Source organism: Haliaeetus albicilla, chromosome 4 (genome assembly GCF_947461875.1).
Source record: "Haliaeetus albicilla chromosome 4, bHalAlb1.1, whole genome shotgun sequence".
In the NCBI taxonomy this organism is placed as follows: domain Eukaryota; kingdom Metazoa; phylum Chordata; class Aves; order Accipitriformes; family Accipitridae; genus Haliaeetus; species Haliaeetus albicilla.
In genome coordinates this window covers 3,650,603-3,676,902 of record NC_091486.1, presented here as the reverse complement: position 1 = coordinate 3,676,902, position 26,300 = coordinate 3,650,603, and the positions used below count along the sequence as shown (strand labels likewise).

The window sequence follows — 26,300 nt, the reverse complement described above, 5'->3', positions numbered from 1 at the left end:
AGGCCCAAACTTAAAAAAAGAAGCCTTTAACTACATTTTTTATAGAGCTTGCAGATTTTTTGGAGTGAGATGCTATGGAAGTGTAATCTGGGGATTTTTTTGAAGAAATACCCTAGTCCTATTTAATTTTTCTCTGGATCTTTACATCATCAAGAACAAAGAATGCTGGAGGGCCATTTTTATTTCCAAGATAATCAAGTTTCTCTTTACTGTGGACTAAGAAGTTAGAAGAAGTTATTATAAAAATAAATCCATCTGAAGAACAAAGTCTAATGCATTAGTTTCCCATTGTATCTGTACGCTCAGGCCTAACTCGTAAGACTCCCAAACAGATTTTATATACATACTTGTTTCTGGTTTCTGAGATTTTTTTCTGGCTGAACTCTCCTTGGCACAAGATCAGAGGATGGGAAATGCAGACGAGGTGGCTTTAAACTACCCATTTCTCTGCAGTCTCAGGAACGCTAATGCATGCTCAGTCCAGGCTGTGATGGACATCTGTACAGCTGCTGGTTACTGTGAGACAAGAGAAAATACAATACGGCCTCCATATTCTGGGCAATTGAGGACAAAAGAGATTAAACTGCTATGACGCATGTCAATGACAATAGAATAATCAAATGATAAGTTCTCTCCCATGTCTAAGCTCAACTCAGAACAAGCCGGAAGACATAAAAGGAGACAGTGAGAAAAGCAAACTGGAATCAAGTATTTTGGCATTAATGTTCCTTTTTTTGCTTAAAATGTAGAGCAGAACAGGAGCAGAAACAGGAGCTGTGAGAAACTGAAGTATTTTAGAAAGTAAAACCAAACCAAACCAAAACAGGAAACTATTCCCATATTCAATTTATAAAAACATGAATGAGACTCTGATATAGGATAGGTAGGTTATTTTTTTCTCTTCTGTTAAACCACAGTGTTGCAAAAGGGCTTTCCAGAAAGCCAAACTCTCATAAATAGAACTATGCCAGCTTGAGTTTCTTGGCATTTAGCAACACTAATTGTCCCTTTTTTCCTTGCTGCTCTTTGCCATATTTCTTGGAAAACAACAGCTGTGTTTATTCAAATAGCAGCATCCTGATGACTTGATGATAGGCTAATCTGCAGGAATTTCAAGTGTGACTGTCCTGTAGGAATCTTCGCAGAGCACCACACAATTGCCTTTGGATGACACAAATCCTTGGAAAGACTTCCATACTTTTGGCCAGTCTGGAAGGTTACCCTTATCCTGGTTAGTTCACTGAATTTCTTGCAGCATGCACGGGTATTTTTCAGGTTTTGTGGAATAATTTCCTCATGCATCAATGTCAGAAAGTAATTCCACAACATAAACAGTTTCCCTGCCGTACACTCTAACCAGAGGGATGTAGGCAGTACGTTGAATTACAATTGAAACAAGCCTCAGCATTCGTCTGGAAATCGGGGCTATAAATTCAGCCGGACTGTCAGTGTTCTCCATGAAACAATGCAAGCTTCAGACTACATGATATCTTAGTAAGCAGTTTACATAATATATCAAATGATCCAGAAGAAAAGCAACCGTATGAGAGCAGCTGAATTAATCACATACATTCAAAGAAGCAGTGTTCAGACAAGCACACAGCCAGCCAGACACGTGTCTATTCTTTGTATCGGCGGGGGATGCCCAGCTAATAACTGATCACAAAACATTGCTTACTCAGCACTTTTACTGAAGGGGAAGCTAAGGAGGAAAGCTGAAGGAGGGGAAGCTAAGATAAAAGAAAATTTTCTCCCCACCTAAGTCCTGTGTTACTGGGCTTCTATTTAAAAAATAAACTGTTAATATATATAAATCAGATGGGAACGAGAGTGAGGAGTAAGGTAGGTGAAGAACAGGGATAGCGGGGCGAGGGGGCAGGATGGTCCCATCGGGCACCGCAGCTGACACGTGCAGCAACACGCAGAAGGACAGCAAGGGACACAGGACATACACGAGATGGTCCTGGTAGCCCAGCTTCCCCGAAAAGCAGGTAGCGTTTACCGATTTCAAAAACCAAACACAGCCTTTTTAAAGGACAGAACACATCCAGACCCACTCCCAGACAGAAGGCATCTTAGTCTCATTAGCTGCATTTTAGGTAATTTGGGCAAATGCTCATCTCTTCATAATTTATCGTAGAGTTGTTCTCTGATCTTTCCATCTGGATGACTGGTTTCTACAAAACTGCACCTCTCCGGCTGATCCAGTAAAAACTCTTTGGGGAACTCCAAAAACTCCCTGAGTGCAGCGAGAACGTGACTGCAAAAACCTTTTGCAACACAGTGAAGAAGGGAAGTTTACAGATGTGCAACAGAGACCACTGTACTCCTTCAGCTTAACTTCCACTATAACTCAGAGCAAAGCTTCACATTATACTTAATTTGATATAACCATACTCGGTCACCAAGATGTCTGGGAACACAAGCAGATCTACTGCTTTAAAAGCAGACAGCAGTTAGATAAATATCAAAAGGAATGTGGCACTGCACCCATAGACCATAAGAAGCATGATTAATCACACCCATTTGTAAAACCTGCACCTTACATACAGTCAAGTCTGCCTACTTTCAGCTTCTAGTCCTGGATCTCACCATACCTTTGTCTGCTAAATAATGTTTTATACACCACATAGTTTATTACAGATGAGGTCATTGCACAGTTTTTAGTTTGTAAGACCAATACATCATGTCCTCCACATAAAGAGAAGATATACTTTCTCTATTAACCATTTGCCGGCTTTTTACTGATGCTCTTAGTCCTTCTGAACTCTTGTGAGCGAGGAGAGTGAATACGAGGACCGAAAGTCGGAGAGCTTGTGTTAGGGCCAAACACAAATCACCGAATAGGTGAGGTTGGCATGGACCTCCGGAGGCCTCTGGTCCAGTCTCCTGCTCCAGGCAGGTCGGGTTAGACCAAGCTGCTCGGCCTTGGCTGCGTGTTACTCCCCCATTCTCTCTCTGACGCCTGTGAGACCATGACACATGCTTTGACACAGGATATCTCCTGTCTCTCTCTCTCTCTCTCCATACGTAGCAATGTACAATCAGTAATGATTTCTTGTTTCCTTCTAGGTCCTTGGCAGAAACATGAAATAGCAGTGGATCTATAACCAACCTAGAAGTCTCTCCACTAGAAACGTACTTCTTGGTTACTATCTGTTTAAGCTACCCTTTGAAGGCAGATGGTTAGCCACCTCAACTTACTTAATATGTGCCAGATAATGATTTATATTTCTCAATCAACATTTCAAATAAGACTCACTTCAAATGTTTTATTTAAGTTTAGGTTTATTACATTATCTTTTTCAGCCTAACCTGTAGTCTCAGAAAAACTAAAAATAGAATAAAAGATCGGGTTAGCTTGACCTTCTCTAATTCCAAAACACCCTATTGACTGGCCATTTATTGCTCCCATTTATTTCTTTATTCATACCATTTTATACTCTTTCCTATTATTTTTCTCCGAACTGAGGAAGCAATTTCATTTCTGCTTTTGTCTGTAAGTACGTATTTAATTACATAGCGCCAATCTGCATAGAAATAGAGCCACTTAATCATTTCCTTGCCCATCTTCAAGACATGATAATTCAGATTGTTTTCACATGTACACTGAATCCCAAACCAACTATGAATTTTAAAACAAAGCTGATGTGCCCTTCTCATTTGCCAGTATTACAGACCGGTCTTTATCTTACCTCTCCTACAACAACAACAACAAAATAAATCACTAATACCCCTAAAAAGCACAAATCTCCCCAAGTGGTGATTCAGGAAAAAATGGCTTGATTTACGTGTAGTTGTACATAAATACTATCTCATCAATGCAGATGGTTCTCTACAAGTGTATTATCAGTGCTGATGGACTGAATAAAATTGGTGTCATTTTCCTTCACATGACTGAGTTTCTCTTTGCCGGAAAATTAACTACAAGTAACATCTTTGAGCTTTCCAGATTAAAAAATAGGCAAGAGATTTCTTCTGCATTTACAATATGCAGCCAAAAAAGTTCAAAAGCTTACAGAACCAAAGTATAAAACACCTTAGCTCTTAAAAATAAAGAAATAAGATGCCCTTAAATTAATTAGTAAATTTCTGTGCTCGTGGTCCAGCCTTCCAGCATGTGTCCATCTTAAATATTCATTTCAAGAAAGTTATTACTTTAACAGTTTCACCATATATTGCCTGATATTAAATATAACCAGTACTGCTTTTGTCAGAATGAAAAAATAAAAAAGCACTTTTTTGCTCAGGTATTGTCTGCGATGTCATCACATAAGAAGCAACTGTCAGCAAAATAAACTGCTCTTAAGGGCAGGATAAGTGTATTTAATGATTATTAATGCACTGAACATAGCTGAAGTTCTCAGAATTGTAACGAAGTTAAGATAGGTATTATGCATGTATTCATTCCTTTCTTCTTTTTCCTTACCGAACTTGCTTACGCTCAGTTCAAACAGCAATTGGCACTGAGCATCAGAGCTCACCTGCAAGAGCACAAAGTATCACTGTATTATAAAAGCACAATAGGAGTATATTCTCTTTCCTGGAGAATTTATTTTCATATAAATGGTATTAAACTGAGCGGCTGCCTGGCTTTGACGAAATGAATTATCTTGTGCGAGCATCTGCACTAGTGCCGAGAGCAAATGCTCTAGACTGTCCTCTCTGCTTTTAAGCCAGGGTTCCCATGCCAGCTATGGGATTTGGCTTACGCCTCACAGAGAACGCAGAGGGCAAAGTACACTTTGGAGCCCTTTAGGTACATAAATCAACCAAAAAGCTTAAATCTAAACCCAAAAGGGGAACAGTTACAAACTTACAGTGCAAACCAAGGCCTCAAGAATGTGCACAAAGAGGAGCAGGGATCCCACAAGACCGTATAGCCTATGGCTCTTCACAGCAAACCCCGTCCCGCTCTCTGGACCGGCTCCAGGCATCCGTCTCCTGGAGATGCTGCAGCCCTGGGACTCTAGTGCCACTCCAGCTCGCCAAGCTGATTATGTCTGCGTCTACCTTAGCTGATGATTTCTGAACTTTCTGGTTTCTTTCCCAAATCCCTCAAGCATGGATTTCCAGAGGAAATTTCCAGGGCTACTTTAGTAGCCCCATCAGCTCCCATCCCCTGCGCCAGCCTGATGCCAAAGCCAGGGTTAGCCGCCTCCACGGGCAGATGGCTTCTCGCTCTCTGAAAGAGTGAATACAGATAATTAATTAATTTACAATCCACTCTATAATTAAAATACAGAATGACCTTAACGCCACAGTTCATGTTCACAGTTCATTATTCAGCAGGCATCACTCAAACGACGTCAGCCATCTATTTTTTGTATTTCCAGTCTATTCAGGAGCTCACACCAGGCACTCTGCAGGGTCTAAGGCCTCCAGCTGAATTGTTGCTTCTTCTGAATTGGGCTCTTTTCCTACTCTTCTCCAGATACCTTCCTAAGCAGGAAACACTACAACTAGTCCAGCCGCATTTTTTCCAAGGGAATTAATTGTTGCACAACTCTCAGGTGCTCACCATCCATTTAAATAAACCAAGGCTCAATGCTCTAGGAGCTGCCTCAGTAGTTTCGTCTGTGGTCGCATTTGCAACACCTTAATATACTAAAGCGGTTTGAGAGCAGGTTATCTGAGAAGCCGCACTAATACCACACCACCAGTCAGGAGAGATGTGAGCAAGGCTTCCTGTGCAGAGATCCAGCATCTCTGCAACCCAGTCGCTGGAGACTGGCCACCCTTTCGGGTCAAATAGCTAAGCATGGAGGACATCATATGCATGTCAGAAATGTCACCAGACAGTATCTGGAAGGGAATGAGAGTATATCCTTAAATAACCTGTGTATCTGCTTCACCATGGATCCATTACTTCAATTGTGTATGATTATTTTTGCCGCTGGGGTATTTATTTTTTATGCAAGTTTAACATTAATGACTCCTAGAACTTTTTTTTTTTCACCTTAATATTAAATAACAACATAGAGTCACAGCAAGTGAGAAGCAGACCAGCATGTAGTATGATGGGATTATTCAAAAAATACATATTAAACTCTTTCAGCATCAGGTTCTAAAAGACAGTTAATGTTTCTTATGTCATTGAGGTCTGGGTTTCTTACTGCTCCTGTACAAAGCCTCAGTTGTTAGAGCTGACAACTATGCTGAAGGCTCTTTTGCAGCATTGTAATACAAATGAGAATAACAAGTAATACAATGTATATTTATGCTATAATTTGAATCATTAAATAAAACGTCACTGTATACACACAGCTGCTTTTTGGAGAGCAACAGTAATTTCCTGCTTTTCAGTGACTTGAACAAATGTGGTAAGTTTTATTTAAAAGTCTTTCGGCTTGTTTCTTAATTGGTGAATTCTTGTGTCAAAGCACCCATATGATTCACAGAATTGCAAAAAACCCCCCTGAATTAGCTTTGAAACACTTACTGGCAGAATATGTCTACCAAAGTTGGAAAACCACAAATACATGCAGTAATCTTCTGTTTTACTTCTTGCTACTAATCCTAGGCTGGGTTGGAAAAAGTTGTTACACTTTTAGTGTAACAGTTGACTAGAGTCCAGTTATCTGTGCATTCTCTTTAAGACGATGTAATCAGGTTGTCAATGTCAGAACAGACTTTCCCACTTTGTTATATCTTTATAATCATAAAATACCTGTTTTCTTTGCAAAGAGTAAAAAATATCCTTTACAGAAAGTGACAACACTGTAAAGAATAAACATTTCTTAGTCATACTGCATTCATGAAATACGCATCGGCAACGAGGACTGTCTTCCACAAGAATCAGCGTTTTATATTCTCACTATTTCAACACTGTTCAGTTTTGCTGTGACAATATGAGAAATGAATTCCCAAACTGTAGTTTGAGGATATCATTATCTGACCCCACAGCCATGGACAGACACCTGGAGAACCAGATGTTACTTGAAAGACTGAATGGTTTTAGTAATCCATGGCCAAGTGAATTGAAGGACCTCAGTCACTTGCCTTTCTCCTCCGCAGGTGAGGTTGGTGTCCACCTGGAGTAATCAGCTGAACGGCCACCCAGGTCATTTGGACACAGCAGCTTAAACTATCACCAATCTGTATGCAGACCAGCAGCCTGGGCTGCTGAATACACAGCTCGAGGTAGAACACAGTATGTGTTCCCCACCATCAGGGAGACAGTGCATTTTATCGGAGAGAAATGGGACACTGAGGTGGGACCGGGTAGTCCTATCCCAGTATGAATACCCAGGGCCTACGCATGAAGCAAAGATCAAAACCGTAGTGACTATATCATGTCTCTAGCCTTCAGAGTCACTAGAAATTTATAAAATCCTTGACACAAGTTTACAAACCAGTCTGAATGAGACATGACTATCTATTAATGTTCAAAAAAGGAACATTCATCATTAAATTATTATCCTTAGCTTACTCGCCTTCTCCATATTTCATGCTGAAGGCTTAGCTTCTGTTTAATATCCAAGATAGGTAACTTTAATTCTCTATAGACATTTACATTTGATCTCCAGAACAGTACAAAGGATTTCACACAAATCTTCCTAATTTACTGTGCATACATCACTGCCACCACTCCTCAAAGCTACTATTTTGTCTACTTGCAGTACTCTTTAGATAACACGTACACATATATATATATATGTATTTATGTATGTTAAATATGTGGAGTTCCTCACCAGCTTCCTAAAAATAAAGCTCCATCAAATAGAGCTGGTCCTATGGAAAATACACTGGTATTTTGAAGAGGCAGAGATACAAGGGAAGATTCACTGTCATTTTTCTTTATACAGGTAAAATTTAGACATTTGAGAAGTTCTGTCCAATGCAGGTCAAAACTGTCAATGCATATGGTCATGGAAATGTCTCGATTTTGCTTATTGGTTTTGAAATTTCAAAACACAACATTTCAAATTCTGAAAGATTTCATATCCTTTGGGACTGAATTAATTTATAGGCCAGCCAATGAAATTTGGATTTGAGCAAAAAAAAAAAAAAATCTTAGTGAATACTGACAAGAATGTTACGGATTTGTCCTGGCAAGGAGACCAAGGACTTGGAAAGAAAATGTAGGTACAAGAAGACCTACACTACTTATTGCCTACAATATTTTGTTAGTGAGATCATTGGCAACAAAAAGGTTCAAATGAATTAAAGCCTAGTGCAGGTGCTGAAACTGTAGGTTGAGGTTATCACAAAATACATCCGAGCAGGAAAATGAGCACCAAATGAAGAAAGAACTTGAGTCCTTTCCTCAGTGACAGACCAAATTTCTGCTGTCATTATTTGTGCCCATTTTGCTTCCTTATTCTGATTCCTCAGTCATCCAGTGAGACTCTGAATAAAATAAATTAACCTTATTAATTATGTACACACAGTTTTTGTTGTTTCATTAATATGTGTTGAACTGTGTCTCCACATAATGTCAAAATGAAAAAGGAATTATTATTATTTCAGTTCTAGTAATTTGTCACAGTGATGTATGGAGAAGGAGATATGTATGTGCATGCATATACATCCACATACCCACACATATGGGCATGCAAACCACAGGACATTTTCAGCATCTGGCTAACAAAGTTCAAAACTGTCAGTCAAACAGAGAGTGTACGAGTAACAAAACAAGTAACTGTGGAAAGCAGTGCCATTCCTTTCTGAGAAAAAAATTGTATTTAGCAGTCAACCCAAACGCACGCTAATAAAACCAACATGCCATCAAACATTCTGTCCACGGACGAATGTATCAATATTAGCAACAAGATGAACTACCTTTAATTGATATTTTTCAATCATACACAATGGAGGTGAAATCCTATCCCTGAAAAACTGACAAAGTCTGTGACTTCACCAAGGCCAGAATTTTACTCAAAGATGTCTTGTGACAAAGTCTACAACAATACGGGTGGTTTTGAATGCTTGGGGACTCTGCCAAAAAACCATACGTACCTTTGTTCTAGCTGGAATTAGCTTCTTTTCAACCAACCTCAGCTTCAATTTCTGAGGGTTACAGCTCGCATCAGATAAAGACTGGACACGAGCCAGCACACCCCATCTTGGCTAGGAGGGACAACGTGGCAATGGCGTGATGCCTAATGAGGATGCAAGGACCCTGCTCTGCTTGCGCGATCTACTCGCTGCTTGGGGAAAGGATGCATCATACTTATACACTTGGAGACCTTCACACGCTCAAGCCTTGGGCAGCTTGGTTAGCTGACAGAAATTAATTTATTAATTTTTGCCAGTAAATTCAGCGTGGCACAAATAGCACCGGGTAGCAACGTGTGGTGAATTTCTTCTCTCTTGGGTACTTTTTTGCAGAGGAGAGCAGAGAAGGGCGACTGTGCCCAGGGAGGGGAGCAGCTTCCCCCTGCACTTGGCCACGCTGAGAGCAAGGGCTCTTTGGTTCCAAAAGGTGTTACTGCAACACGCTTACTCACAGCTGTCATGTTCCTGACTGCTAACCTGGTAAAACGTATGCTCCTTTCCGTCGCTGTGGTTTGTGGAGGGGACAGGAAAGCTAAGGGACGACCCACCCCTCTGAATTTCTTTTCTATTTATTGACTTCAGAGAGCTATAATTTATTAAGTAAACTACCTGGCACCAGTAGACAAACTCCAAGTCTATGCTTTCCATTACCACTCAGAGTGGAAAGTATCTAAGATATATGCCAAATGCACATAGGTAAAGTAATCAATATGGGGAGGAGGAGAACAGATTAATCACAAGTTATGTAATGCTGCACCCTGAAAGCCGTTCGATTTAATCTCCACCACTTGTAGCTATTTCTAATCTAGTACTGTACAGGTGTTCGCACTCAGTTTTGTGCTAGCCTTGTATGACCCGAGTCTGGTTTTAATTGCTTAACAAACATAATTTTATTAGAGAGATAAAGATATAGCTAACACTAATAAGCTGACTTCAAAATATAAAGAGCCTTTCAAGATTGGATTTTTAGTTAGCTTGCTGCTCCTTCTTTAGTATCTAATTGATTTTCTTGACATCTCTTTAGCCTGGCATACTGCCTGCCTAAGTACTTTATCTGACCTTCAGGCTCTCTGCCAGGTATTGATCCAATCCCTACAATGGCTGTGTTGTAGCTGCTCTTCCAACTTTGATAAGGGCTAATGTACCAGCACCAGCGAGACAGGAAGTCAATGGTCACCAAATTTCTATCATCCCGCTCTCCCTATCTACTTACGTGCGTATTCTGAGCAACGCTGAAATAAGATCCTAAGCAGGCCATATGTGCTTGTATTCCAAATTTCTCTAGCAGGAAATATTTTACAAAAAAACCCACCCTTAAATAAAAGTGTTTAGATAGAATTTTCATCTCGGAGCTAAAATAGAGCTTTCCTGATTTGATGAGCAGAAATAGAAGTAAACTTGAGCTGTTAAATAAAATATCAAAACAATACGAAAAGAAGGAAAAAAAGGAAGTCAGATTTTTCAGTAGCATCTCATACACCCAAGTCAATGAAAATATTTTGGACATTACAGGAAAGTAAAGTTAGTTGTATCTTTAATAACGCTTCCAAGACAGCCATTTATTATTATAAATTACTAATAGCAAAATACAGCACAAATTTAAAACAGGAAAGGAAAAAAGAACATAAAAATTGCTAACGTTCTTGAAATAGCAACAGTCAAGGTTAAGTCTTCACAAATCCCACTTCACTCATGTAAGGCCTTGTAGCCATGTTATTAGAGCCATTAAGCAATCTGAAGATAAGACTAATATAAGCTGTTTCCACCAGATGTTATACTATATAAGGGGCTATAACATAAGGCAGAGGAAGCTAACGGATCATCTCCTCCATGCAGACTCCTTAAACCACTGCATCTGATTAAAATGGCAGCACGCTATACAAGATTTTGGTTTGTTCAAAAAGCTTTACACAGCAAATGAATACTTACAGCATGTGCAAAAGAGCAACAGTCCTCAAGAGTAGTAGCCAAAGCCCTGAGAATGACAACTGAGTCTGCAGACACATTTCAAAGAATTGTTCAGGTTTTTCCAGTGGAGTCTATTAAAGGGTTTTTGGTTGGTTCCTTGGTTTTATACCCCCACAAAGATGCAGTGAGGAGCCATTGTTTCATGATGAGACTCAAGACTTGGGAAGTATTGGTTGAAACCTAACACTGTTAAAAACGCTCTTCACAACTATTGAATCTTTCAGTCTCTGTAAAACATTTGACAATGGATGCACAAGGAAAGCTGCCAGATAAATATATTAAAAATTGTACTCAGGGACAACTGTTATAGAGCAAGACAAATACCACAGACAGACAAGAGACGTGTTTAGAAGATACTGCTGCCCTGAGGCTCCTGCTGCTCCAGAATGAAGTCCAGCTTAGACAGAATTGCCAGTTACTCTGAATGCAAAAAATGCACTAAAATATTCTGCATTTATATGCTCCCTTTTATTTGCTTGAAACAGTTAAAAAAGACCACATTTCAAAAGTTAGGCTTACCAGCCCCCTGCAATGAAAGGCAGGGATTAGCAGAAGAGTAAATAGAAGTACTTCAACCACAGACTCTTGTAAAGAGAAAGAAAGTATAAAGTTAGCTGAGGGAAACTTCAGCAGGGAAACTCATGGGTTTTTCAAGTGACGAAGAAAATATTACAAACAGAACATCACATTAAGGGCCTTTTTCAATATACAGGAAAATCCCCTGCGTAATATCTTGCCCTCAGCTGTTCAGGAAACATCATATCCCCTTCACCTGCTCTGCAAACTGTTGTGTCTCCCTACCTTGTTGGTACCAGCCTGGAAAGAGGCTTTAGAAGTCCTACCATTTTAGCAAAGACTCATCTGTTCCCCTTCAAAGAAATAATTTAAGTCACAAATTAAGATTTTGTAGATTGATCCACTATTTAAATTTATTTGGCCTCCCATAAGTGCTATGATGCTTCATATATAAGTAGAACAGGAAGACGCCTCCCAGACGGTTTGGCACAGCACCAGCAGACCATCAGCAAAGTGGCAGCTGAAAGATCTGCTCTTGCAGAGTGTATGTGGAAGGGCAGAAGAGCTCTGCTTTGACTAAGAACGGCTGAAGTCCTGGCTCGTAAAATAAATGCATCTGACAGTGAAGTCAGCAATAAAGTTAACAGAATCAGCATAACTGAAACACTGATGTATAGGGCTTTTCATCTGTTTTCTGGTGGTAAAACAAAATGACTGAACTAAAGGCACACCTCTCTACTTAATGTTCCTCAATTTGCTTGTGCCGCAGAAACGTCCTCTCGTGGTTTCTCAATCAATCTCTGCTCCGATGAATGAGTTGAACAGGAGGAAGCTGAGGGAGGGTCCTACCGCACCTATAAAGGGCTGCTGAGGTGCCCACCGCTCCACCCAGAGGGGAAAATCCTGCAGGATCTGCCATGGGAAAGGTCCCCAGGCAGGAGGTTCTGCTGGCTATGACCCCCCCCAGCCCAGGCATGGGGAGGGGAACAGTGGAGGGGGCTGCCTGAAAACCTAGGGGAAGTTCTGAAAAGAGGGCAAGTAGGGAATGCAACCCAGAAGAAATCTGGATTAGGGAATGTGATTAAGTGGGACGTGGGCCTGGGGATGAGAGAGATATACAGGATCTGGTTTCCTTATCTTTAGGGGAAGGACCAATTTGCTTTAGTTGCAATTAGCCTTTTTACCTTATAAGTGCTGACATTTAGTCCAGATTTATATGTTTCTGTGTGTATATCTAGGAACAGTCTGCATATTTGGAGCCAGAGATTTTTCTTAATTATTGTTGCTAATGACACAAGCTGAACAAATGTGGCATGGGAACTACTAAATTCTACAGAAACTTTGCTAGGTCTGGAAAATTTCTTTATCATCAATGACCACGATACTTATTGGCAAACCTTCAGCTACAGAGATGTGGGTGGACAAGCTCCTGTTTGTTGGGTTTTTTTTTTCTTTCAGGAAAGGAACGGAATCATGTTCAGTACAATTCGAATTGACTGATCATCAGAAAAATATTGCAAGGCATACGTTTTTCCAAGCTGTTGCTAATTTGTTTCATTGAGAGGTTTGAGAACTTCAATATAGAAGCTTATTTTGTTGGCAAATTTATATTTCATAATCATGTTCTAGAGGGTTTTTTTCCTCTCTCTGATAATTTTTTACCTTTGGTTTAGTGAATTTTTAAGTTTATGCTGAAAGTGCCTTTTAACAGAGATATTACTTAAGGGAACTTGATATAATCAAATTGAAAATTTGGTCATTAACTCTATATCATACAAATGTAGAGTGAATTTTCAAACTGAAGGATCAGTTATATTCTGTTCTTAGACAATCTGCTCCTACTTCAATTATTTATCTTCTCTGAGCAATTCCTGGCTTTGCGGGTTCAATTTTTATTGTCATCCCATCCTAATGCAAATCCGTGTTATCAGCAACCCTGTTAAGAGTAACACTGTTTCCTGATCTGATACATAATACTTGCTTTTCTGTATTTATCATTCCTTAATTTCTGATCTCCTTTATGTCTCCTCTTTATGAACTACTTCTACATAACTTGCTCTACTGATGTTACCCATAACTTGAAATTTTTTACATATTTTATTTTCAATAAAGCTCACATCTTACACAGAAACTCTCCAACAGATGCCTTAGATACTTCTGTTTTAGCAACCACAGTTAAATGTACTACATGATTTTAGATGAGACTAATCCAGTTGAGTCTGTAATGATACCATTCCTCTTTTATACAGGATGGGATAATGTAGTCTAGCCAGCTTCAAAATGAACAAAAGTCACTATATGCTCTAACATAGACACTGTTTAAGGGAACGGGAAAGAATGAAAGACAAAACACTTCTAGGTACTATTCCTTCCTTTTCTATTTCAGGGCCTACTATATATTTGATTTTTATAATTTTTAGTAAAAACAAAAATATCTGCTGATGCAATACAGTGAAGGGTTCTTACAAAGTAAGAAAAAGTATATAGATCTGCAGCGAGTGTCTCAGGTATGCAGTTTTGAAACTTAACAACACAAAACCAAGCAAAACTTCATTACGCACTTTTAATGAGTGCAGCTTAATATCAACATGAGCATACACTTAATAACTTGATTCCATTCTCACTTCTTTAGAATCTGGTTCAGACTGGGCTGAAACCACACGGGTGAAATAAATCTCTCCTCATGTGAGTGTCACGTTATAAAGGCACAACAGAATTTTTCCACGCTATCCAGTGTTGATTTTAGAGGTGCCTTGGCCTCGGATTGACTGAAGGGGGTTCCAGGTTAGATGCAATGGCAGAGATTTATTGAAAAGCCTATTCAGTCCCTGCTTCTATTGCAGTGTCCTCAAAAATATATGCCTATATCTCTTTCATGATGATTAAATTTCTCCCAAAAGAGAGTTTGATCCGTAAAAGTGCTGGTTTAATCATCATTGACTTAATGATTCTTTTGCAATGTCAATTAAATGGTATGAAAAATTAAACCATTTACAGAACATGAGGACCTTTTAAATTACACTTTTCAAAAATATTATTTAAAAATCTAGTTATATAATCCTTTTAGAACTGTCAAAGAATAATGCTGCTCTAACATTTGACTCATTACTCATGCCAATGCTTGTTGGAATTCACAGAGTTGGCAGATACTTAAATACCAAACTCACTAGAAATGAAGAAATTAGCAAAGTGTAACAGCAAAATTAGCCGGTGTTATGCAGAAGGGGGGCATACACACCATTCAGGTGATAAAGCCTGTTAAACATTAAGTTTTACACTGCAAATGTCATGGTAAAGCTCCAATTATATAACATTTTAAAAATTCTATAAATTAAGTCATATATCCAACGTGGGTTTCTACTTTTGTTCTTTGAAAACACATTGAGCCATTTTGCTGGGAACATTTATCTTCCTTTCAGCTGGTTTTACCCTTTCCATCTGTCCCTCCCCACACCCACGCCACAGTGCACCCCTGAATGGATGTTTTACTCTTGACTCGTTCATTTAATTCTCTTAGAAAGTTGCCTTGATACTGCTAACTACCTCAAGCAGCTCTATAATGCTGTGTTTTCAACTTAAATGTACTGTGGAGCATTTATTTTAGCACCCAGCATTAGCAGTGACAGTCATCAAGCAGGGAACTGCTACAGCTCACTCTTCAGGGACTAACTGCTGTTGCCTTCACTGCCTCTCTTATGGGAAATGAAATGAGAGGTTTTATCTGGGACCTGTAGGAATGTGGGATTTCCCCTCAAGGGAAACACATTCAAATAAGCCTAAATACATACAAGAAAGACTCCTTTTGCTTCTCCTAACCCAATAGATATGCACTACAGGTCACAGTGTTTGTCATGTGAGTATCAGGGGTAAGCATTATAATTAAGGAAACTAAATAAAATCTGACAGTTACATTTGTAATAAAAGACACCATTCATGAAGCTGTCTATTTTCTGAACAACCATCATGCAATACCGTACATAAATTAGCAAAAGACAGTAAAAGAATGGCAGGCAGCCAAATTACCACGATAATTTCTGGCTTCAGTGTCCATCGCAGTCTCCAGTGATTTTTATCAGCATGTAAAGTCTGATCGTTGTTGTTGAGCATGCACTACCAAAACTCACTTCTCTTTCAGTCCTGCTAAATCATAAATACATTCTGGAAATGAGTCCGCCCCTTCTCTCACTCCACCTTTTATATATATATTCGTTTAAAAAAAAAAAAAAAAAAAAGAAGAAGAAGAAGAAGAACCAGAGAGGCTCAAGGAACATTAAAAAAAAACCAAAACCAACTAGTCTAAAAACACTTTCAAGGGACGAACTTCCCTTTTAACACACAGATTCCTTCAAAGACCCTCACTAATAGGATTCTTGTAGCCAGTCTATCACCGCAGGCTCACATGACTTTAGGAAGCACCAGTATTTAACAGCAGTTAGGACGGACATCCAGAAGATATTCAGGCCAAACAGGTTAAAAACCTTTGCACAAATTACAAACTCCAAGTCAACATACTTGTACACTTATTAATCACTACTGACACAAGCAAACAGACTCTTGGCATTTCTTTACATGGATTCCCACACTGTGCAAATATGGTTAACCTTGCCCACACCTACACTGCAGTATTCACTATTCTTTATGCATAAGGAGTTCAAATCATCCTGTCTCCTCCACAGAGGAGAAACAAGACTCGTGTGACCAGTCATACAGCGCAGAGAGTCAATGATCACAATCCTCCGGCTGAAATGTTATTGTCTAAGCTAAAATCAGCCAACCTCACACTCCAAACCACAACACTCCCTTTTCCCTGATGAATAATTTCCTAATAACCATTTGTACTAGTCTTCGTTACACAGCTGTATATTTGGTCAAGTGATATCACTGATAATGGTAAGAATATTCTGGAAACAACATTTTTAAAGGTCTATCCTAGCACTGATGAACTTTAAATGAAATTTTGAAGGTATGGGACATTTTTGTTTCCATGGGGTAATGAGTTATTTTGTAGCTGCCTATGTTTCATGTACTTCTGATAACCTGAAGCTAAGGCTGTGTAAATGGAGCATATCTGTCCTGTCCAGACCTCAGCAGTCATTAACATTTTATGTTCGAAAGGTTATTCTCCAAATGACCCTATTTTGATTTTTGAAAGAGAATCTAATGGAAACTTCTATCATGTTAGTAACTTCCGTTATGCTTTCTCTTGGCAATGTCAACTGAAGGAAGAAAGTAGAAGCTGGGAAGCTTGGAGATCTACACCAATTTTAATGTCATTTTGTGATCCTTCACCTCAATTTCCACACTTTCCACATGAGTGTACCGTTCAGTTAGATTAAGTAAACTACAACATCACTGAAATGCTGCAAAGCACAGAAGGATACAGAGATAATTTCTCTTTTGTAGTTATAACCTAATACTCTGTGGATGCCTGCTAATAAAAAAAAAAAGGAAGTTGTCCATCTGTGATAGGTAATTATCGTTGCTTCACTCGCAACTCAAGATCACAATGAGAAGACAGTTGCTTGTGTCTTCATGATATGGAAAATACTGGCTAACTCGTTGCTTGTGGGGTGTCCCTGGAGTTTGTCCTCAGGCTTCTAATAATTTAGGACCTGATTACCTGAGATATCTCCTAAGGACATAGGCAGGAGCAAGACAAATACTTTGGAATTTGTTTCCAGCTTCATCTTCCCCAAACTAGACTTTCTTACCTGCTGAACGTACTGCAAAATGTCAGCTACAAGGACCAGTGTTTCAAAGATCTCAAGCTGGAGAAACATTTTTGTTGCTGCTAGGTGAACACTCAATATTTTGGGGCTCTTGGGACCAGAGGAGAGGTACGTCCTAGGTAGGATTCATTTTCACAGGAAATTCCAGTAAAGCAGACCATCTCTTCTTTACTCAGACACAAGGAGGCTAAACAAACCATTTTTGTCAGTCAATTCAAAATACTGCAGTTTGATAATCCAACATTCAATAGCAACAACTAGAGCATACACTCTGATCGTGACAGAGGAAAAAAGAAAGGGATGAGCTGTGTTAACCACAGATTATTTCTTATTAGTCATTAATACCTTTTTTCCCTGCAATCACATTTTACAAGACAAGGTACTGGATCTTTATAAGACACTAAAAAGAGAAAAAAACCCTGCTCAATATTACACATCTGCAAAACACGGGGAAGATGTACAAAAGGCAACACAGCACAAGTAAGATATAACCGAGGATTTCTCACACATACACACAAGTCGATTTTTTTTTTTAAGTAGAGTCTGGAAGGCTAAATAAGGGGAGGCCTCCAAATAGTCCTGTAAATAATTTCAGAACTGTCACAGGCATATTTAAACAAGAGGATGGTAACAAGCAATTTTTCAGCAAAGAACGATAGTAATTTCTGATGTTATCGCAATTATCACGCCATTATTATGAGATAAACAACCTAATATATTACACTATGCTGCAGCTCAGCTCTGCATATCATCCTGCTGTGTAACACAGCTAGTTACTTATATATTCTAGGCAAACAGTATTTGTACTTAGTAGCTCCTTTTTTTTTAAATCTTCTGAAACCCTGTTATGTGCTGAGATCCCATCTGAGTAGCAACAGCCTAGGACCATTTTCTCAGGAAAATGCAGTGACTTATTTTGGAACTTTGGGACAATATTCTCAGCAATAATTACCATTTTTTAAGGAAAGAAAGAATAGAAAGGAATAAATACCACACCAGTTATTTACTAGCCTGACTACAGATTTTGCAGATGATGGTTACTTGAAACAAGGTATCTGGGAAACCTTGCAGTACCCTTTACTATGATGACTTCTAATCACCCACCCTGCTATCCTCTGGGGGCTACACCACCTCCAAGAGAGGCAAAAAAACAGAAGGTGTGCGATGCCGCAGCTAACCTTGTTCACAGAGTGGCATTTTGGTTTAAATTGCTGATGAGAGTGGGTTTGAGCCAAGACTCCAGTTATGATAGAAGCGCATTTTCCTTCCTGCCAGTCCTGGCATGAGCTGGTGAGCTCTGGCAGAAAAACAGAGCAGACTTCTGGGGCCAGGAGATCTAACCACCTCGAAGCAAGATTAGCTGGAACGGGTTTGTCAAAGCTCTTGTGCACCACCAACTTGAAAGCATCTATTCTAATGCCCTACTGTATGAAACAAAGCCAGTTTAGAGGAACACCACCAAAATTTAACTCTTATCAGCGTGGTATTAAAAATACATCACAACGTTCACACCATGGGAGCTCCATCCTCCATTCAGGTAGATTTCTGGGCAGGTTTCCACAGCAGTTTGGAGGATTATCATCCTTCTCCAATGGCTGAGGAAACCTGCTGATGTACACTTGCAGTAAGGGATTTCTACGGCGTACTTCATGCTTTGGAGGACTGGAAAAGTGTGTTACAAGCAATAATTCCTTTCAGCCATAATTTGGCAGCTGTGAATAGGCAGGCACTGCCGTCCAGCAAAGAACCAAGGAACCGGCACACGCTAACAGAGAGGCTTTTTAACATTACGGCTGCCTTATACCAGCTCTGGGATGGGTAACCCCAAAGATGGTCAGACTGAAGATGCTTCAGCAGCGATGCCTCCTGAGAAAAGGGCTGGAGGGGAGCTGGGTACCCAGAGGGACATCCCGGCGAGGACACCAGAACGGCCGCAGCGCGAAGCAGGAGGCAGCACGGGAAGCTTCGTCCCGGGCAGGCAGCAGAGCACGCCAAGCAGCATCTGGGAGTTACCGAGCAAGATCAACTTTGCACTGCTAATCGCTTCCTCCGTGTGCAGTTTATGCTTTGTAACACTAACCCAGATAGCCTGGATAATGAGACTAGAGAACTGCTTTCCAGGTCATTGATGATTAAAAGGGTAGAGCTAGCACTGATAACAAACTGTTGCTCTATTTCATAAATGATTATCAGCACTCACTCGGGTAGGACTAAACGGAACCCATCATTTTTTCTGTGTATGAAACACCGGATTTTTTTTTTTCCCCATCTGCTTTAACTAATGTTATTATATATGAATTAACAGAATATTACTTAAGGAAATTATACCTTGCTGTGGCAAACGGATGTTTTAGTTGTATTAATACCTTTCTATTATCTAGCGTAATCTAATGCGTTAAATGTTTCCAAACCAAATATTTGGTAGGTCAAGAGACGTAAGCCACCCCATTCAAACTGTCGATATATACACTACTTTTGACCACAGTTAATGGAATTAATGTCACTTGTTTCAGTCAAGTCGTATTGCAAAGCCCATGTCTAATCTATGACGTATATGGATAAACAGATTTACAAAGCAATAGCTTACATGGCACCTTGTCTTTCAAGGTCACAGGTTACACTGCAAAGAAGCCAACTTCAAGACACTCTTACATATGTACTTACCCCAAGCATAACAGTGTATATTGATCTAGATATTCGCAAAGCCTACAGACATGCTCAAAATATCACTAGGGATAGCTATTTATTAAATTGCATTTACTATAAATCTTGTCTATTTTACCACACCTCCACACTGCTAGGGAGCACATCAAACAATCCCAATAGGTATTAATTTATTTATTTTTTTGCCTAAAGTTATCATCACTTCTTTTCCAAGAATTCAAATTAAAATCCAAACAGGACAAAATTAAATCTAATAGTCATTCTGTTAGGTAAATTAGGCTGCACCTAAAACATGTTTTATGGGAAACCGCTACTTCATATATTTGATTTCTTTCTGGATTGAACAAAAGAAGTTACTTCTTCTGGATTGAACAAAAGAAGTTACTTCTTTCAGGTAACATGATCCTATATACTGAAACATAACACATGGACGTAGCATAACTTCTGCCAGACTATAGCCTGCTTCAGAATACATTGGCTTTCAATCAGTGAGCTGCTTACAAGACACAAAAATTGAGATTAACAAATAACTGTGAGATAATGTGAGTACTGCATCTTGGAAGACTCTTCCATCATTTGTATGTTAATGAACACCTGCCTGTAGAGCTGTATTTTTCCTGGACATTTGCAGCAACTTAAATTAACAGAAGGAAAAGAAGTTAGTTTTGTGGCTATCTTCATATACTGTCTTAGACCAAGGAGCTACAACTCAATTTTCTAAACCAGTTTAAAAACTCTATTACAACAAATTTCCTTGTTATAAATAAATAAATAAACCAGTATCTATAAGCTGAAGCCATTTTACAAGCTCTTAAAAACTGTGCTATGGGCTAGATCTTAGATTAATGTTTGTGATGCACACTGAAAACCTGTAAAGCATTTATGTAATTGCTAAGCATTATTATTTTTATTACTGTAACAGATGGAACCAATCCATCTTCGTAGATAATATCTCATAAATGATTCATTACTATTCCTTTAACCTAAAGTCTTTTGTATTTTGCAGATCCATGAGAAATAACTATTAGAAGGCTTCGTGCATAAAATAGTACTAATGTCTTCCAAATGTAGTAGCCTTGCTAACATTTGGGCCTTATAATTTTCACATTGTTCCTATTCCTCTCAGAATCTGTTACTTCTGCAAGATACTCCTCCTCATTTTCCATCACTGGTTTTCAGGTAATGCAAAATACCACTGCAAACTACTGGTAATGTTTATAGCTATATGGCTGCTATTAATTGCAAATATGGACTAGACAAATGCTTTATAAGAGGTGGAAGTATCTCCCACAAATGCATGGCACAGTTTTATAATGCAGCATTCTTGGCTTCAATTGCTAATGAAGAAGAGTTATGTGATCACACTGTCCATCTTTCCTTTGTCCAATAACTTTTGGACCAATTTTAATCAAATCGGAAAGCCAGGTAGACATCTCACAGATATGAATTTCTATCATCTTAATGAAAACTGATGGCTGGAAGGGAAAAAAGTACACAAATTAGTACTGTCACTGGTAAAAAGGCTTAAATGGGAGCTCATCAGTCATCCCCCACGCCTGGGCTGCCTCTGGCCATTCAGACACTGTTAGTCCAGAATGAGACACAGCAGATGCCATCTCCTGCCCACCTTACAGCTGATAGACAGACCACTGACGATATTTTGAATGAAGAAAAGCTTGTCTAAAAACATATTAAAGGCTGACCCAAACAAAGTAATCATAATGATATCAGAGACTGATGAATACGCCAACATTTAAAATGCAAAAAAATGCTCATTCAGACACAAAAAAACCCATTTCTTGGATTGTTAGAAGAAAACACAGGGAGAGAAGCTAAATTCACCACACCTAGCTTATTATTTTGATACTGACCTTGGGAGCATCATTAGCACAAAACAGTTTCCAGAGCCTAATCTGTTAACCACTGGGCTTGTAGGCCTATGGAGAACGTGCAGGTCTCCACTGTTTCTATGGGATTATTTGGGTTATTCAACCTGCTCTTTACACACAGAACAATTAGCCATTTTCAGTAGACTTCAGTGTAACAGTAAAAGCTAATTGAAAGCAATGAGACCTAATAAGGTATCTGAAATCTTTATGGGTTTTATGAATGAAAAAACAAATTACGTTCTCCATGTATTCATAGAGACATTGTGATTTGAATATGAACAAAAAGATCATTGTGCATGATGTGATAAATTAAGGCATTCTTTTCTTTGGCTGAGCGGTTTTAGACTCAACTCTAGCGTCACTTCCTTATCTAGTCACATCAGCTAAGGATTTCGGGTGTTTGAGTAAGGATGCCATATACAGCCTGATTTTCAAAAAGTGGTCACCACCCACACAACAGAAGTTAAGCTTGTTAGAAGTATACTGGAAATCTTAAACCTCATGAACAGCAAATACCAAGGGACCGGAAGTAAAAATTATTGTGAAAGTTGATGTCATTTTATTTAAAGTACAACAAACTACAAAAATAAAAACTAACAAGACCCTCCAAGACAAACAAAAACCAATAGGCGAGATAAAGGTCTGTGCTATGAAGAGCACAGCACGCAGTATCGGTGTGCGCAGAGAACGAGACACCAACAGCTTTTTATTTACCTCTGTAACTTCAAACTCTGGGGGCCTGGTGCAACCGGAGAAGTATTTGAGCAGCTGGGGAAGGCAGGAGCCCCACGAGGAGTCCTGAGCACAAGCTCTACAACCCAGGGCTGGCCAGAGATTCTGTAGCGCTTCCCTCCTCTTTGACTCAATTCATCACTACATACTACACCACGAGAAGTTTTCACTGGCAACCTGTTACGCTACCTGCTAATTCTTCCCACCTCACTAAGATGCAGCAGAGGAGGTTCTGCTGGGGAAATAATTTGTAGATTATATTCAAGTGTCAAGCTTTAAAACCTCCTGCTCAACCTACTTCTTACAAAGGTGTTTTATTTGTCACCAACACATATTTACTTTAGCTGGAAAATGTGTTTGGAGGCTGAAATAATGGAACTTTGCCACCAGCCACTTTGACACTGAGTACATCTAAACAGTTCATAAGAAGTTACTATTCCCCTTGAGAAACCACATGAAAGCATTTCTTGAACAAATAGAGCTACCTTTGTCTTGAAAAATATCACGTGATCTCAGCCATTCTACTTGCAACTAGTTTCAAACTGGTTTTGACTCACAAAATAGTAAGTTGCCTTGAAAGCTTCCGCTGAAATATCTAAATTCATCTAAAATTTTCATGAAAATTCATGTAAAAACACAGTTTGCAATACCCAAAAAAGGAAAGTCAAATGTAGAATAACATGTTTTCTAAGCAGCTTCAAAGTCCACATTGAAACGAGAGAGTGTGGAGCCAGATTCTCCTTTGGTCGAGGATGACAAGCAGAATGGGCAGGCAGAGCTGCCAGTCTCACTGCTCGGGACGATGATGCCCTCCTAAAAATCCTTCCCAAAGGGGAACCCTACAAAGTGCAGGGTTGAGGCATCACAGTGAAAAGCAAAGACCCGAATCCTTCATCTCTGATTGAGCTTTTCAATATTCCACAAGAATGATTGGCGTTTATAAACTGCCTTTTTGACAATAATTTATTTTCCATTCCTCTTATAGAAAAGTTACATTCCTTACAAAAGCAGCCACAGATTTGTTCTTGTTGCTAATACCTCAGTTAAATACGATGAACTGCATTTTACTCCACTGTGAAATGCATTCACTTAAGTGAAATGACATTGCTGCAAGCAGGAGAACAAAATTTGCTCTAATTCAAGAAAATCCCTCTAATGCACATAATTTTTAAAAATCTCTTACAAGTGGTACCATGTGACTTTTAACAACGTAGGTTTGGCAAGTTATTAAAATAAGTCGTGCTTATGACAACAATGTGCAAGCAAAACTCCATTTTTTTCCTAGATATATTTTCACTTGTACTCAGCTGTTCTTGCTAAGACATGAGTGGCTCTGTTACCACTTTGGCCTCTCAGTGTACAGATTTTAACTTTGTTACTTAGTTAATTCATTTGCTTTAACATGAGATTTTTAAATACAACTACCAGCTGTTCAACATAACGAGGTTTCATTTACAATTTTCTAATGACCATGAGGGCAGACAGAAAAGAAAAATCTCAGCTTGAAAATGCACATTATTTTATACCAAGGGAGAGAACAGAAATCTGAAGTGACTGGTTAGGATGACAGTTTTGCAGTGAAATATATTTTCATTTCAAGATCCCCACAACTACTTTGAATTTAATTGCATGAAAGACCACCAGGACTTCTTTCTCAAACACAGACCAAAAGCATACCACCGAAGAAACAACTATTACATGCAGGAAACCAATCTTTAGTTTCTAATATGTTGAAATGTTTTAAAAGGAACCAAAAGACAAAAAAATTACAGGAAGTGAGACTTTCAAGCGTGCACAAACTGAGGTTAGATGCTGTGATAAAAGGAAAAGTTTGCAAATTAAGCTATTAGCAGGACACAGAGCTGTGCATGAACAATGTGCTCCTAACCCAAATGGTAAGGGACGAGCAGGCACAATAGGAAAACAGGTCTCAGCCCCTCTTTCTGTATCAGCGGGGAGCAGACCTGAGATTTGAAAGCCTACAACGCACAACTGGAAGTGTCCAGCATTGTCTTACCTTCTAGGAGCTGGGCATGTGGAGATGGGGGTCACCAGGTTTCAAGAAATGTTGCAACTGCCAACAGAGAGAGAAAGACGGTTATTCCATTTTGCAGGTAAACTGGGGTATGTTTTGAAACAAGAAAATACCTTGTATGTCAAAAAAGATATGAGATTGTAAATTAATTCTGCAACATTTAATACAGAAAAATTTCCCCCCGCTTGGGTCACATTACAAGAAGCTGAATATTTTATAACTAGGCAGCAGAGAACGGTTGGACAAATGGCAAAGTGTCAGATACAGACAGGTAATAATGAGTTTGTTCTGTAGATAACCTACTCCAGAGAAACCATGTTAAATCAGAAATGCTGAACTAGGGGGAAGTAAACAAAAGTTACTAAATTGTGCTACTCTAACACTTCCCATTCTGAGAGAACACATGAATCATAGATAAGGCTGAATATTTGTCACAGCTGTGATTTCAGCATCAAAAAGAAATAATTTTAGCCCAGATTTTAGGGGAGTTTCCAGAAAATTTGTCAGTTCAGCCAACCGGATACTAGACTTCTCCGTGATCTTCTGCAAGTTTAGCTTTCTTTGGGTTTGAACCCACAAAGCAACAAGCACTCACTTTTGAAACCACTGTGATGACTAACATGGTTAAGTGTCTTGGTGTCTTCTTGGACGAGGCCAAAGCTCTCGGCACTCTGAGGTATCAAGCTGTATTTTGATGGGTTTCGGTGCTTTTAAACTGATGTGTGCACTGAATATTTTCAATTTGAAAGATGAAGAAACGTCAGCAATACAAAAATATGAAAATGCTGAACCGCTGTTTTGCACTTTTTGTGATAAAAAATGATGCCCGTAAGTTTTCTGCTCTGATAAAGCAGTGTGTTTTTATTCCTGGCAATGACAAAACTCAAGTTCCACCCGCAGTCCTGACTCACTGAGAGCGTATGGTAGGGGAAGTGGCCTAGCTTCATAAGCCTGCATTAGAAGCTATAGCTGGCAGCAAAAATGCATAGTTTATATTCCAAAAAAATGATTCTGGAGTAAACAAAGTATTTGCAAGTTCAGATTGAATTTTATAGCAGAGCAGAGGAGATCTGAAACTTGGAAAGTATTTAAAAGCTCAAACCAAAATATTTTATGTGAAACAAAATATTGCATTCAATTCTAAGTTAATTGTTTCTACATTTTCAGTTTAGGCACTGAACTGTAAAAATGCCAACAATTCTGATTTTATTTTTAAAAAAGAATTCCTGTATATTGATGTTCTTACAAACCCTGCCAAAACACAGGCGCATGCATAAGTATATCCAAACTTTAACCCCCATGAGTTCAGTTAGACTTTCCATACTTATTTGAACAATTAGCTGATGAAGAAACTTGTATTTTCACAGATTCCTGCTATCACCCAAAATTTAAAAATGGCTTTAACTCACTCTAAAGGTTTACGGCGGTGATTTTAGATTAGCGTTAAGGCAATGTAAAAGCTAACTGCAACTGAAAGGTGGTGTCCCGCTGGCTCCCCTCCTTTGCTGTTCTGCCCACACTCCGCTTCTCCTCTCCTGGCTTTGGAGTTTGTCTCACTTTGTGGTGAATCAGTGCAGAAAATGAGACAGCAAAGAACTAACTAAACAAAAACCAGCAAGTTCTTTTCTGCCAATTTAGCTCCCTGAATCAGCTCACCACAGGGCAAACGAGCCACAGAGCCTGCACCAGGATCACATGGTTGGGGGAACAGAAGAAAAAAGATGACTCTACATATATATGTATTTTTTTTCACATCAGCTAATTTTT

The 26,300-nt window shown here is 39.1% G+C and overlaps 1 long non-coding RNA gene across 4 annotated transcripts in view; it reads right to left on the bottom strand.

Annotated features, from left to right (window-relative positions):
- The window catches only part of LOC138685029 (uncharacterized), a 177,672-nt gene extending 153,096 nt beyond the window's left edge, over positions 1-24,576 (bottom strand). For 3 of the 4 annotated variants that reach the window (XR_011324257.1, XR_011324256.1, XR_011324259.1), the window contains exon 1: positions 15,508-16,246. This is a non-coding gene — a long non-coding RNA (uncharacterized lncRNA). Of the gene's footprint in view, positions 1-15,507; positions 16,247-24,515 lie in introns of those variants that run through there. The other variant, XR_011324258.1, reaches the window with a different exon arrangement.
- Positions 24,577-26,300: the final 1,724 nt, after the last annotated feature.